The sequence below is a fragment of the Nematostella vectensis genome, chromosome 9 (genome assembly GCF_932526225.1).
Source record: "Nematostella vectensis chromosome 9, jaNemVect1.1, whole genome shotgun sequence".
Taxonomy (NCBI): Eukaryota; Metazoa; Cnidaria; class Anthozoa; order Actiniaria; family Edwardsiidae; genus Nematostella; species Nematostella vectensis.
In genome coordinates this window covers 15,772,805-15,787,410 of record NC_064042.1, presented here as the reverse complement: position 1 = coordinate 15,787,410, position 14,606 = coordinate 15,772,805, and the positions used below count along the sequence as shown (strand labels likewise).

General features: G+C 50.4%; 1 protein-coding gene across 6 annotated transcripts in view; it reads right to left on the bottom strand.

The window, feature by feature from the left end:
* The window catches only part of LOC116617962 (receptor-type tyrosine-protein phosphatase F), a 150,992-nt gene that overhangs the window by 88,342 nt on the left and 48,044 nt on the right, over window positions 1-14,606 (bottom strand). The gene's annotated exons all lie outside the window — the stretch shown is intronic.

Below are 14,606 nucleotides of genomic sequence, written 5' to 3'. Positions count from 1 at the left end.
GGAGGCCGAAGCTGTCGAAGTACTCCACGCATTCGTTATCAGTGTTATTACATATAGCGACCCAGTGTGTGCCATCACCGTCGAAATAGTCTTGTAGGTTAGCGATTAGACTACCATTATTTTTAATCTTAGGAGGTAGCATGTCTTTACAAAATGTCCCGACGTAGCTTTTCACGTTCCTCATAATTGTGTCGATCTCAATATTGCTTAGCGGCTGTTCCAGGTTCCGAGGAAGGGGGGTGGGCGGCTTTTGTTAAGCGCGCCTCCCCTCAATACTGTCCAACACTGTCTCACATTGGCCATTTGTCATTTGGAATGGCCATTTGTCATTTGGAATGGCCATTTGTCAGGCGGTAGTGGCAAATGGCCAAATGGTAATATAATGCAGTAGGATGTGGCTTTCAGGGGGAGGGATGGTCCTATGAATCAATACATTACAGTTCATCTAGCACTGCAAGTATCTGATAGCACTGTAGCATATGACTTAAAGTTCGCTTATGACCAGATTTAGACCTGTATTTTCAAGCTTCTATTAACTTCCAGTCCTTCCTACATCTTCAATGTATACTTCAAGTGCATAATCTATTTAATTAGTGAATTTGGGCGTGTGAATTATGGCATTTAAAACATCGTTTTTACGTCCGCCATTGTTTTGATGTGATCTCTCTTGAGCCCGCGAAAAGGATGCGGTTTCTCACCTTCTACGTCACATACTCAATACGCTTCGCGAGCTCAGACGCCGCTTCTAATTTAAAATACTCAAAGAATTTCTTTTATCTCGACACTTTCCGAACTAAAGTCTTATGGCTTCGTTAACGAGGCAGCGCAGTATTTCAGAAAGCGAAGAGTTATCCGTAAGCTCTATTTTTGACTCAGAGTCGGAGCTTCTTCAATCACAACCCGAGCTTTTGGATAGTGAATTTCATGGCTACGACGAAAGTCTCGATCCCGTCCCAAACGAGGAAGAGGCTGCTGAATACGAGCAGCAACTACACGAGGAGAATGAGCAAGAAGAAGAGCTTCTCCGAAGATTTTCAAGGGAGCAAGATATTTCCACATGGTAAGCATTTTTATATTGTTGTTTTAAAGGTTCGTAACGACCAACTGCTCATGGTGACCCATTCTCAATTTAACCAGGTTCAACTGCTCGAACTGTTCGCTCGAGTTATTAGTCACAAAGGAAGAATGCCGATGCTGCACATAATTTGCAACATGCAGCGAAAAATTACAAGAAGTTGGTTTGGAGGGATGCATTGTTGACCATCTAGGATTCAGTGTGAATTGCTTTAACGAGTGGGTACTACGAACAGCAGCTGTTGGACTAAAAACAAGGAAGAAAAAATCCTATACTTCTGTCAAATCTGCAAAAAATGCATCCGAATCTGAGTAAGTTTCTAAAGATAAAAGATCTATGTAAATATATGCTCCCACTAGCTAACAAAAAAAAAGGAGGGGAGAGGATTTTAATTTAGGAAAATGAAAAAGCAAGAGATACATAATGTCTTAAATCTGATCAAAAGTCAAACATATTATATTATTTCAGTATTGAAGTCCTAAAACCAAGAAGCTTTTAATGCTGATTAAGCTTATAATTTGAAAGCAAAGCATACAGTATATTTATTAATGCATCTGGACCTCTTTGAATTCACTCCACAATCCCACACTCATTTCCTATTGTCAAAACTCCAATGCTCCCATTCCAATAACTCATTTTCAGGATATTATTATTATTTCTTCAGATTTCTGAGGTCTGTGGCCTACAGACAATATGTGCGCCTGGTATATGAGTGTGTCGGGTGGTCAAAGAGGGCATCTCTCCCAAGTTGTGTCTACAACAAAATACGGGAAGCATTCCCTAGCGAAACATTTCATGGATTTGAAGAGGATAAGGAGGATGCAAACTCTGAAGACATGGATTTTGAATAGGATTTTTCTTCCTTGTTTTTATTCCAACAGCTTCTGTGCATAAAAACCACTCGTTGGGACAATCTACACTGAGCCCTGGATGGTCAACAATACATCTCTATAAACCCACATTCTCAATTTGTTTTGCTGTTTTTGCAAGCTCTATGCAGCATTGGTATTCTTCCTTCATGACTAATCTCTTAAGTGAACAATGCAAGCACTTGCACCTGGTGGAATTGAGCAGTGAAACATCGTATTTATTTCTCATTAATCAGTTTCCATGTTAGCCAAATTGCTCTGAATTGACAATTGTATGTACATATTTTCAGCTCATTCCATTATGCTGACATAAAAACAGAAATCTTAGGTCATTTGTTTATAAATAATGACCCCTCACTGACCTAATCAACTACATGGAACACATTGGCTCTGGGAGGTATGGTTGTAGCATCTATGGGTGTGTCTTCTGCTAGGGCGGGTGGGTCTATGGGGTGAGATCCTTGTGAAGTAATGGTATTGATTAGCGCATCTCCAAGTGGGGCCGGTGGGTCTACCGGGTGGGATTCTTGGAGGTGCAAGTTATCAGTTGACATGTCTCCAACCGAGGCAGGTTGGTCTATGGGGAGTGTTTCTAAGGGGGGCATGGTTTCAGTTGGTGTGTCTTCAGCTGAGGCGGGTAGGTCCAAGGTAGAGACCGTGGAAGATGTTGTGGCAGATTCATGAGCTCGCACCTAGAAAATAATTAAGGATTGAGTTCAGAAAGCCATCAAAAGAACATACAGTCAGATAGCCAATGTAACACGTGAGAGCGAAAATATGTTTTCTCAAGGATTTCAGACATTTTGAATTAAAATACTTCCTGCTTTTAAAGAACTTCCTGCTTTTAAAAAAACCTTTTTTAATTGACTAGAGTAATTTATTATCTAAAAAGGAAAAATATAAGAAAAAAAAACAAATATTATTACCATTCCACTGTCACCTGCTGTTGCTACAAGCTCCTTAATTTCCTGTAATTGGGATATTAAACAGATTATGTAGTGAAAAATTCCGCTTTCTCCAACAGTAATCACGTAATAATAGAAAGATAGAGTGGTTTTCAAAATCCCGTTAAACAAAATTTTTTAATGTAATAGTCAAGCCAGAACAAAAGAGAACAAAGACATTGCAGTGTATTAGTAGTAAATAAACTAAATAGTACTTCACGGGATTTTGAAAACCACTCTAAGACTGCGAGCTAGCCTACAAGTTAAGAACTTACTTGAATTTTAGAAAGGAAATGTTGGGGATTAGCAATAATATATGCGTGAAATCATTGTAAACATTAGTACAGGGAGAGTTGTAATAAGAAGTGAATGTAAACTATTTGATAAATATCCGTTAAATGCAAAAGAACTGTATCTAAGAAATTATTTAGGCCGGGGAAAGGAATTTCCATGGCAGTTATTGGTGAAATATCCGTTAAATGCAAAAGAACTGTATCTAAGAAATTATTTAGGCCGGGGAAAGGAATTTCCATGGCAGTTATTGGTGAAAAGGAAAAATAGCATGTAGAGATATTTATAAAACTCACCTTTGCTTTGACGCAATTCCCGGTCCGATGGTGAAGCAATGGTTTTCTTTGGTTTCCAAATTGTTGGTACGGATCCCTTTATCAAATAGCGCTTTAACCCGGACCCCTCGCCAAAGTGATAGCATTCTCTCTCGAAGTGGTCCGAGCACACAACAAAACGACCCAACGGATTGAAATTCTTCGAGTGGAGTCGTACAAAGCGTATCCACTCCGCCTTTTTCGGACCCGATTTTGGGCCCAAATGAAGGCTTTTCCCTGCTTTATGATTGTTTTCACAATCCTGAACAACGCATCGAGATCCGGTTATGAGTTATCTTATGTTTATCTCTTTCGAGTAAGTAAATTAGCCATGTGCTCCAAAAGCGTATTGAGTATGTGACGTCACGTCCTGGTTAGTTTGACATTTTGACAGGTGCAAGGTAACCAGGTCAAAGGGACACGGCAAATCAATGGCGGACGTAAACCTACAATATATAATGAAAATTTCTAAATGGTTCCACTATCATTTACAGCAATCTGACTAGACCAGTGCTTAGATTAGGTATCTTGCTTAGTATCTAGCAAATTTACGGCTTTCTAGGCGGTTTGATCATAAGCGGACTTTAAGGGGAGATCAATACATAACAGTCGTTAAGAACTGCAAGTATCTGGGCTAAGGGACAAAGTTATGGCAAAAGTTATGAAAAGTAAGGGGGAGAGGTGGTCCACTGTTATATATTCAGATTGCTATTGTCATGCGCAGTAGCCCCTCCGACTGCTCATGCGCAGTTAGGAGATGGCGAGCATGTGCTTTTGAGCTCGGCCATGTTTACGTTTCAGAGTTAAAGTTTAACAGTGTTACATACTGTCTCTTTTATTGGATTATTATCTTCAACCTGACTTCCCGATACACTACATCCACCATTTATAGCAGACCCATAGCACTGCAAGTACCATGGCCAAGAGATAGGGCTATGTGGTAAATGGTGGATATGGTGGATATGGTGGATATGGTGAAATGTAAGGGGGAGGGGTGGTTCACCATACATAGCAAATATTCAACACTGCAAGTACCATGGCCATGGCATAGGGCTATGTGCCGAATAGTGGATATGGTGGAAATGGTAGATATGGTGAAAAGTAAGGGGGAGGGGTGGTCCACCATACATACAAGATGACACATAGCACTGCAAGTACCATGACCAAGGGATAGGGCTATGTGGCAAATGGTGGATATGGTGGAAATGGTGGATATGGAGAAAAGTATAAGGGAGTGGTGGTCCACCATACATAGCAGACACATAGCACTGCAAGTACCATGGCCAAGGCATAGGGCTATGTGGCAAATGGTGGATATGGTGAAAAGTAAGGGGGAGGGGTGGTCCACCATACATTCAAGATGACACATAGCACTGGAAGTACCATGACCAAGGGATAGGGCTATGTGGCAAATGGTGGATATGGTGGATATGGTGAAAAATTAGGGGGAAATTTGGTCTTCTATACTTAGCAGATACTCGGCACTCTAAGCACCTACGGCAAATGGTGGAATATGCTGGATTTCGTTAGAAGTTTTGACCGAATCTGGATTTTCAATTAATATCCTGTTTATTCTCTAAATTATTAATATAGAATTTAATGCTATTGCCTTCAAGACAAACTTTGTTATATCTTCCCACTCATATGATTTATCTTATAAATAAAGCCCATTGAGTCCCATGCAACATGGTAAATTCCTTTGGAAGCATAACCGCTAGGTCTCCGAGAGGATCATGATATTGCTATGTGCCTCGTTCTTTTAATGGATGCCCTTTTCAACCGTGCTGTTTCGAGATGCGAAATACACAACCACAAATATTATTGATGCATGCGTTGCCTCGTTTTTTTTAAGAATGCCTTTTTCTCAAACCGTCTTTACATTGTCTATATGCGCTAGGAAAATCGTGAAGTTAATGATAACCCAAGCAGTCACTTCTTGCCAGTTGTCTAGGTGCGATAGCTCGTAAAAGTGCCTGAAACAGTGTAAAGGTTATACTAAAAAGCCACGGCGAACAAAAAGGCGGAAACAACCTATTTCAACCGTGCTGTTTCGACATGCGAACAAAACAACAACAAATAATATTGATGTGTTACCTCGTTTTGTGTTGCCTCGTTTTTTTTTAAGAATGTCATTTTGTTCAAACATTATATGTGAAAGTTTTGAAATGACAAGTGAAAATGATACTGAAGTGTTGCATCTCTCAGGGATGCCGTGCTGTTTCTCGAGCTCAAACGACAAGAGCATGGTGCGTGTTTCAGGACCAAGCGCATTCTTCCTTCGGCCGCGCAAAACACGACGCGAAGGACTTTTCTTTCATACTCCTTTTTGAGGAAAGACCGCTAGGACTCCTTATGATATTGTTGTGTTGCCTCGTTTTTTTTTAAATGTCCTTTTAAATCATTCTGTTTCGCGATTCAAACGGCAAAAGGCGGTTCGTCCGCCCCTCCCCGGGGGGGCACAGCGGAGCGCCTGCCGCCCCGGCAATCGGCCCCGAGCCGTTCTATGGCGATGACAAGTTTGCTCTGTGGATCGGCCTTTGAACGACGGACGACAGTGCTATCCATGGGGGTGGTCTTCGATTGGTCAATACCCGCGACGGTGTGCACCTCGAGATAAAACGCACGGCGAGCGGCACGGGTACCGCAAACTGTCACGTGTTTGTGGTGGCCGACGCCCAAATGAACCTTATGAACGGACAGCTAGAGTCCATACAATACTGAGCACATACGCCGGAGCGTGTTTCTGCGCGAAGCGGTATGGACCCAAAAAACATCCCATTTAACGCTCTCATCCTGGGCCCGACGTCATGCGGGAAGACCCAATTCGTAGTGGACCGGCTGCGCGGCCCTTTCCGGGGCAAGTTTGACTACATCGTACTCGTGTGCCCTACCTTTGTCTACAACAAAACTTACGACGGCTTCGACGAGGGCGACAATCGTCTGTTTGTCATCGCACCTGAGGCGGGTCAGATCGACATACTGCTGAGGTTTGTCTCCGCTCTCTTCGAAGGCACTAATACGCTAATCATACTCGACGACTGTGCGGCCTCGAAAGACGTAAAGAGGCGCTCTTACCAGCTCGTCAACTTGGCGTTCAGCGCGCGACACGTGGGTATCAGCGTGTGGGTGATCACGAAGCAGCTCACCAGCATCACGAAGCCTTTCCGTGAGAACATCGCGGCCTTGGTGGTCTTCTATACCCCGAGCAAAGCGGACATGAAAGCTATCCTGCATGACTACGGCGCGGAGCTCTCAGAAGAGAAGATGAAAGAGTACATGAAGGCCCTCAAGACGAAAAAGTTCTCGGAGTTAGAGTTTTGCTTGCGTCACCCTTATACCATCGCCCTAGTTGAACGGTAACCACCGCCCTAGGGCATAACGTGTGTGTGCACACATACGTACGTACGTATATATACATATATGATCACACGTGTTGCAACTTAGCCACGGCATGATGAGCGACGAATACTTTGAGAGTCTTCTTGAGGGGGGCGCCGCCGGCCTCCCGGCCGTAGAGCCGTTGGACTGCTCGACGCATCCTGCCGGAAACCAACCGGAGGTGAGCAAACTGAGATAGCAGACGCGAGGGAGAAACTCGCGATTCTCGTAGCCTCGGGGAAGTCGAGAGAAATGGTAGGCAAGGCCCTGACTCACGACGACGTCAAACGCATGAGCGCCGAGGAGGTGAGGAGGTACGAGAGGCGATACGAAACCGCTCTAGCCAGCCGGACTACAGACGCCCTGGCAGACAGCTTTATGAAGCTTACGACCAAGCTAGTAGGCATGGCGCTGCCGATAGACAGTGTGGTCGATCTTCACAATGACCTAGTGTCCGACTACATCATCAACAACGAGCTCCGCACATTGTGCGGAAGCCTGTCTCTACGCTGCGGTCGTTTGATGGCTTTAGCCGTCGGGGCGTTACACATAGCACGTCATGTGAACACCGCCGGAACGGCAAGCGCTGACACGCGGTGTCAACACGAGGTAGCAGCCGCGGACTCACCAGTGGTTTGCCTGCCGGAACGGCAAACGCACAGTGGCGAGTCTGCCACTCCAGAGCAGACGTTCATTTGAAAGTTTGCCACTCCTTCAGCAGCCAAGTAGTTGACACTGCGTGTCAACACAAATGGAGGAACCTCAAAGAAGTACTAGTGCCCAGCCTGCCGGAACATCAGTGGAACCTGACAAACAAGCTGCTGATGAGCATCATCAAGAACCTGCACGTACGCCTTCGGCGTTGGCGGAGAGAATCACGAGCCCCGAACCACCTGCGACCCGACCTAAACATCCTGGGCGAGCTGAAGCCGGAAGGCGCTTGGCAAAGTGGAACCGAATTAACAGAGCGAAAAAAGAGACACTTCGTGTCGTGCAGTCGCCGGTGGCCCCGGGGCCCAGCGAGCCGCAGGGACGCGAGGGCTTGCGCGCCGACAATGCCTTCGGCATCACACACACACCAGCCCCGGAAAGCAACTCTGCCTGGTCGGCTGGCTCGGTTATCGTGGTGGCTGGTCTTCTAGTGTCATTGTTCGGCCTCTACACACGTAGGCGGGAGCTAGCTGCCGCGTTCACTCGCACACCAGCTGTTAACCAGCGCGCTACCGATCCGCATGCTACCGAAGGTACCGACGACGTGACTCCGCCCGCAAGGCCGCCGCTAGCGGCCGCACAGCAGACCAAGGATGCGTTCCGGCGACAGCGCTTCGCGCTCCCGGACAATGCAAATCTCGGCTGTTATCCATGGAGTAAGCAGACATTTAGACACGAGGGCCCAGCCATATCCGCACGTCCGTGCATATACGCGTGTATGCATATATAATGTCGACGACGCAGCAGAGCAAGATTACAAAGACCATCACCGACGCCGCAGTCATAACCGGCCTCGTCGCCGGTATCGGCTGGGTTGGGCGCAAGGTCTTACGCAAAGACTTCACCAAAGACCCCTCCGCGAACGCCATGAACTAAGCAAAATTGACTGCCGCCGTTGCAGGTGCTGTCGCTTTGAAGCGTTAACTTGAGGACCAGAAGATCCTGCCCATGTAGTAGTGTACTGTGGCGTGCGTAGGCCGCGTATTAGACTCGTGCGTGCTTTGCACAATTCATGCGCATGCGCCGTCGAAGGCATACACACAGCACGTGAAGTGTGCGCACGTGAAGTGTGCGTACGTGAAGTGTGCTTCGCACAAACATGGCCTCTATCGCGATTTTGGTTGGCGGCGCCGTCCTAAACGCGACTGCATTCGTTGTTGGCAACTACCTCGCAAAGTTTCTGTCGAACGATGAGAGCCCTGCCTTAGCTGAGAAGGAGAGGCACGACAAGGCCCTAGAGAAATACCAACAAGACTATGGACGCTACCAACAGCGGCGACAAAAAATCCTCGATTGGCAAGCTCAAAGTCGCGAGAGAGGGTCCCTCGCAAAGCAAAACTTCACCGACACCGACTACGCGCTCAAACTCTACAACCAGACCCGGCCGAAACAATCCCTGGAGTCGATGCGGGCCTCCGAGCTGTCCGACTACTACATCCCCAGCAAAACGCAGAAGAACGCCGAGTTGGCGTACATTGGCGCCGGCGCTCTTGCCATCGGCTACGCAGCTAGCCGCTTGCTGTGATGCAGCTGCCGTTCAGGCGCTGCATCTAGGCGGCCTTTTTCCATGCTGCGCGTATGCGCATGCCTATACGCATACCTATACGCATGCGTATACGTATACGCATAAGATGATTGCAGACCGGCCTCAGAAAGACCGAGCGCTTCGCGCAGCAGTGCGTATGCACGTACGCCGAAGGCGTAGCAGACGGCAACCGCCTGTTGGAGACTGATACATTCGTTGCAACGCATCGCGATACGCCCGTAATGGCATGACGGAACGGCAAGCGCATGTCCGACGAAGAACTCGATGCGTTCCTTCGTCCTATATACTACGCCAGAGGCGGCTTCCAGGGAGTGACCGCTCTGCATGCCAAACTTCCCAAGGGCTCAGCCTCCATAGATCGAGTGCGCAAGTGGGTAAGCTTGCAGCCCGTCGGGGGCTACACACAGACACCCCCTTCTCCGACTACCTACGCCTACTTCTCGGAGCAGATACCAAACCGTATCCACCAGTCGGACCTGCTATTCTTGCCAACCGACCGCGGGTACAAGTATGCCATGACTGTCGTTGACGTTGCTTCACGATATAAAGCCGCCCGCCCACTGAGGACTAAGAGCGCGGCCGTCGTTTCCCGCGAACTTGCTGGCATCTATGCAGAAGGACCTCTCACATGGCCTAAAGTTCTCATGGTTGATGACGGCAGGGAGTTCAAGGGTGCTACCACAAAGATCCTAACAGACCACGGGGTGGAGGTCCGACGGGCTGAGCCAGGGCACCACAGGAGCCAAGCTTTCGCCGAGTCTTTCCATGGCTGGCTGGCACAGCGCCTATTTCGTGCGCAGTACTCGAAGGAGCTTGCATCCGGCAAGACAAACCGCGAGTGGGTTACTGCTTTGCCAATCGTCATCTCGGACATAAACGCAACGAAGACTCGCATGACTGGCTTTGCGCCTAAGGACGCCATAAAGCTGAGGCGCGTGCCTATCAAGGCCGAAAAGCCTCCCTTAGAGGTCCCCTTAGAGGTCGGAACGGAGGTGTACATCGCCGTAAACGAGGAAGACCTCCAGGACAAGGGCCGACGGCGAGCGACGGACCCGTGGTGGACAAGCAAGGCATACCCAATACTAAAGAGGGTCATTGAGCCCGGACAGCCAGTGTTGTATTACACTGCGTACTCTAAGCACGGCTTCACGCGTTCGCAGTTGCGTAGCGTGACGCTAGCGCGAGCAAAAAAATCTGCTGATCGCGCTGGCGTCACCCTAGCGTCACGCTAGCGTGAATAGCGCTTGTGCCTTCTATTGCAGCTAAGGCACGTGAGTCTGACATTCCACTTGTAGTGACCCTGACTGTCGTCCCGCCGGTCGATACTGAAGCATTGGGGATGACTCTTGGTGTACCCCTGGAGCAGAAGCTGAGTGCCACAGACCGTGCACTTTTCCGCGTCAGCAATCATGCCGAGTACGTGGTCTACTGTCAGAACGTGGTGCGGTCTCGTGTGCTTTGTGCGACCCTTTTGCCTGTCGTCTATAGCGTATCGCTTGATTCGCGCTATAATGAGCTCTTCACTGGGCGTAGCCTGCAGTCCTGTGGGAACCAAGTTACCGGGGGTGTTATCGGGGGGGATCACGCGGACTATCTGGTCTGCGCGCCGCACGCGGGAGATGCCGGTGTATACAGCATTCGTGATCCAGCCCTCTAAGCTGTAGTCTATGATAAACAAACGTCTTGTAGTCTGGATAGTATTGCCCTGCACCCGGTGGACTGTCCCCCAGCCCGCGTATTTCCACTCGAGGGGAAGCCCGTTAAGGACCACGCCAAGAGGAACCTCAACTACCGTGCTTTTGTACGCGTCGACCTTCTCACCCCTTTTGCCTGGCACGGGCACCGGCCGCCCTTGCTTGCGATAACGATGCGCGACGCTAGGATCGGGGTCAAAGCGGATGGTTGCTGGCAATCGGAGGTAGTTTTTCCTGTGGTGCTCTAACAATCGCTGCTGAACAAGGGCCCCCATCTTGTTGGTCGAGCACACCCACATATCGCTTGGGTAGGCCTGCTTGATCGCCGCGTCGAACGCCACCCCATCCCACTCCTCTCGAAACACCTCAAGCTGTTGGGAATCTGGCTTACACCAAATCCAGCCCTTTATGTCGTGGAGCCTGGAGGAGGGCGCGGCAGAGCCGCAGTCGCATGTACTGTACGGCTTTCCGCAGTCTTCACACAGACAGCGGTAGTCGGACTCGAACCAGCGGATGTTTCCTTGTGCCCACTCCTTGAGAATATCGTGAGGCCCCTCTTTGCCTCCCCAGGGCGGCACCTGCCCATAGTCGCCATAACACACTACCTGAAGGGACGCGTGGCGAGATACCCTAGGATGGCGCGTAGCACTTTAGTCTGTACCTTACAGCACTCGTCAATGATGATTACTTCTGCGAGACGGTCGAGTTTGTGCCCCAGCTCGGAAGGTCTCCACTCCTCTATCGGCTTCTCCGCTGGTATGCAGAGGTAGTGGTGGTAGGTTTGAGCCTTCACCGCGAGGCGCGGGTTGTTGCGATGGTCGTGGGCGAGGTCGTTCGTCGGGGGTGAGCACCACAACGTTGCGGCCGCGGAACATGCTCACCGCCCACTCGGTCTTCCCCGATCCTCCCTGGCCGGCTAGATACATCCTTGCAGAGGTTGCGGCCACTAGATCGCACGGCAGACTTGGCGCAGTGCTTGGCTCCCTAGCCAAGCACCCCGACCTCTTCGGACCCCAAGCCGCTTCGGGTCGCCACTCGTACCCAGGCTTCTTGTGGCGCCACTCTCCATACCTCGGATTTCGCTCCACGAGCTTTACACCACTGGGCACCGCCTTTGCGTATATGGCATCTGTGCACACTCGGAGGACGTCTTCGCGAGGGATCCGCCTCAACATGCGTCGCAACTCTATGTTTGTGTACGCCAAGACGAGGGCCCTGATATGGTACCATTGTGAGCGCCGGACTCCGTCTTTGTATTGGATCAGATGAGCCCCGTCGGCTTGCTCGAATTCAAGTAAGTGGTCGATGCCCGCAAGGAGGTTTGTCAGATACGCGGCTTCTTCACGGTCGCGGACTACGATCGAGGACTCGTCGCCATGGCGAGCGCACTTGCCTACGAAACGGACAGCGAGATCTTGACCCTCAGGGTACTGCAAGTCTTCGCCGCCGGGGCGGCACGCGATGGAGTGGGGGAACTTGATGGAGTCCTTTTTTTTCGACGCTATACAACACCTCCCTCGCGGCGGCCATGACGAGGTCACCCGAGTCTAACAGGTCCTTGAGCTCTGGCGTGGTGATCCAGCCCTCGTCTTATTCCAAGTGCTGTCCTACCCTCCCGGAAGTGTAGGGGTGGCAGGCCTCAGAGAACACCCACTCAGTCAGCTGAATGGCCCCGGTCAGTTAAAGAACCTCGCTCAATGGCCGCCCCACAACATCCGCGATACGATACACGTTCTTAGGGAAGCCGTATTTCCGTACCAAATCAATGAAGTCCGAGGCGCCGCCGGAGAGACTGTCTTCGCATCCTACGTACGCCGCACGCATGTCGATGTGCGCATGAGGCTGCGCCCCTAAGTTTTCCTTGCTATTCCACACTTTGGACTCAACCCGCGCCGCTCGCCAGACGTCCCTGTATTTAAGAGGCGTTGGCCTGATGTTCTCTTTTTGGGTCCACTTCTTGAAGCGATACCCTATTGCACAGCCCATCGAGTGCGTAGCTTCGGTGTACTCTTGGTAGGCTGCGTGGTCATCAGGGAGCCATTGAAGATCATATCCAGTCTCGTCTGTAAACGCCCTGTCGATAGCCGCCCCGTCCTGTCCCGATCGGTACAGTTGGCCTTCGTGCGTGACTATAACACGCCCACACAGCCAGATCCTCGTGCTTCTGGGGATCGCCCTGTTTATAAAGCGAATCAGCACCTCTCGCACTTTTGCCTCGCGCCCCCTCTTTTGACTAACGACCCACCGATCTTGTGCTTCGAGCACCCTTCCTCTGTGATTGGCGCCAATGGCTCTTCAGGGGCTTTACCAACGACCGTAAAGAGTCTGTAAGACCGGTCGGGGTCTACCATCTCGAGCACCAGCGGAAGCACTGCGTTCGCCCGCAGAGACTCTCACTCGTGCGAGACCCACCACACCGAGCCGTCGTTATTAATATCAGGCCCCGGCATAACCGGCTTTAGAGCAATGACACCTGTTCCACCAAGATCTCGTATCTCGTGGTAAACACCGGCGCTTATGTCTTGGCCCCGAAGAGTGGCATCCACACTTGGGGACCGAAGATGGGCGCCGCCGACGAAGTGAGAATAGTACTCCTCGGGGTCTAAGCTCTCTGGGCCCTCTTGCCGCCGTCCCATCAGCAGAGGGTCGACTTCCTCTGTCCACACTTTCACCGGTACGAGCGGCTTAAGCAGCTTGTGTTTGACATCGTCGGGGATGTCCTCGTCCAGGATGTTCTGGACCAGCCCTGCCAGTACGGCGAGCGCCTCTTTGTCAGGCATGCTATCGAGAATCTTCTGGTAAACACCGGCGCTTATGTCTCGGCCCCGAAGAGTGGCATCCACGCTTGGGAACCGAAGATGGGCGCCCCGACGAAGAGAGAATAGTACTTCTCGGGGTCTAAGCCCTCCGGGCCCTCTTGCCGCCGTCCCGGCAGCAAAGGGTCGACTTCCTCTGTCCACACCTTCGCCGGTATGAGCGGCTTAAGCAGCCTGTGTTTGACATCGTCGGGGATGTCCTCGTCCAGGATGTTCTGGACCAGCCCTGCCAGTACGAAGGGCGCCTCTTTGTCAAGCGTCTATGTTTCGGCACACCTTGTGCAACCCAGTCTCTAACTGAGCGTTTGGGTATGCCCTGTGCCACCCAGTCTCTAATTGACCGTACTGCGGGCTGCGATGTCAGACAGGACGAGTGCGAACCATCCCCGAGCGCGCCTCTCGATGCCACGCATCCTCTGCCCTTCACGATTCGCTTCGCAGGGGCGGCACAACCGCGTCTCCGACTGAGTCCCTATGCCGCAGACCCTGCACGGCACGGGGAGGGGGCTGCCCTTACGGAGGCTTCGGAGGTGCACCTTGCAGTAGGTGTCCATGCACCTCCGGCCGCACGTGTTTGCGTGGCCGACCTTTAGCCACCAGCAATAATCCTTTCCGCACTTCATCCTTCGAACGCTCGGTATACCACAGGACAGACGGATGTCTAATTGCAAGTCCTTAAGGATTCGAACTGCATCATTGGAAAAATATGGCCGTGATACTTCATAACAGCTTCATTTATTAGGGTGCGAGTCACAAAGTCGGCGTGTGTAGGCGTGTGTACTCGGTGTGTAGGCGTGGGTGTACTCGGCGTGTGTAGGCGTGGGTGTACTCGGTGTGTAGGCGTGGGTGTACTCGGTATGTATGCGTGTGTGTACTCGGTGTGTAGGCGTGGGTGTACTCGGCGTGTGTGTTCTCGGTGTGTAGGCGTGGGTGTACTCGGCGTGTGTAGGCGTGTGTGTACTCGGTGT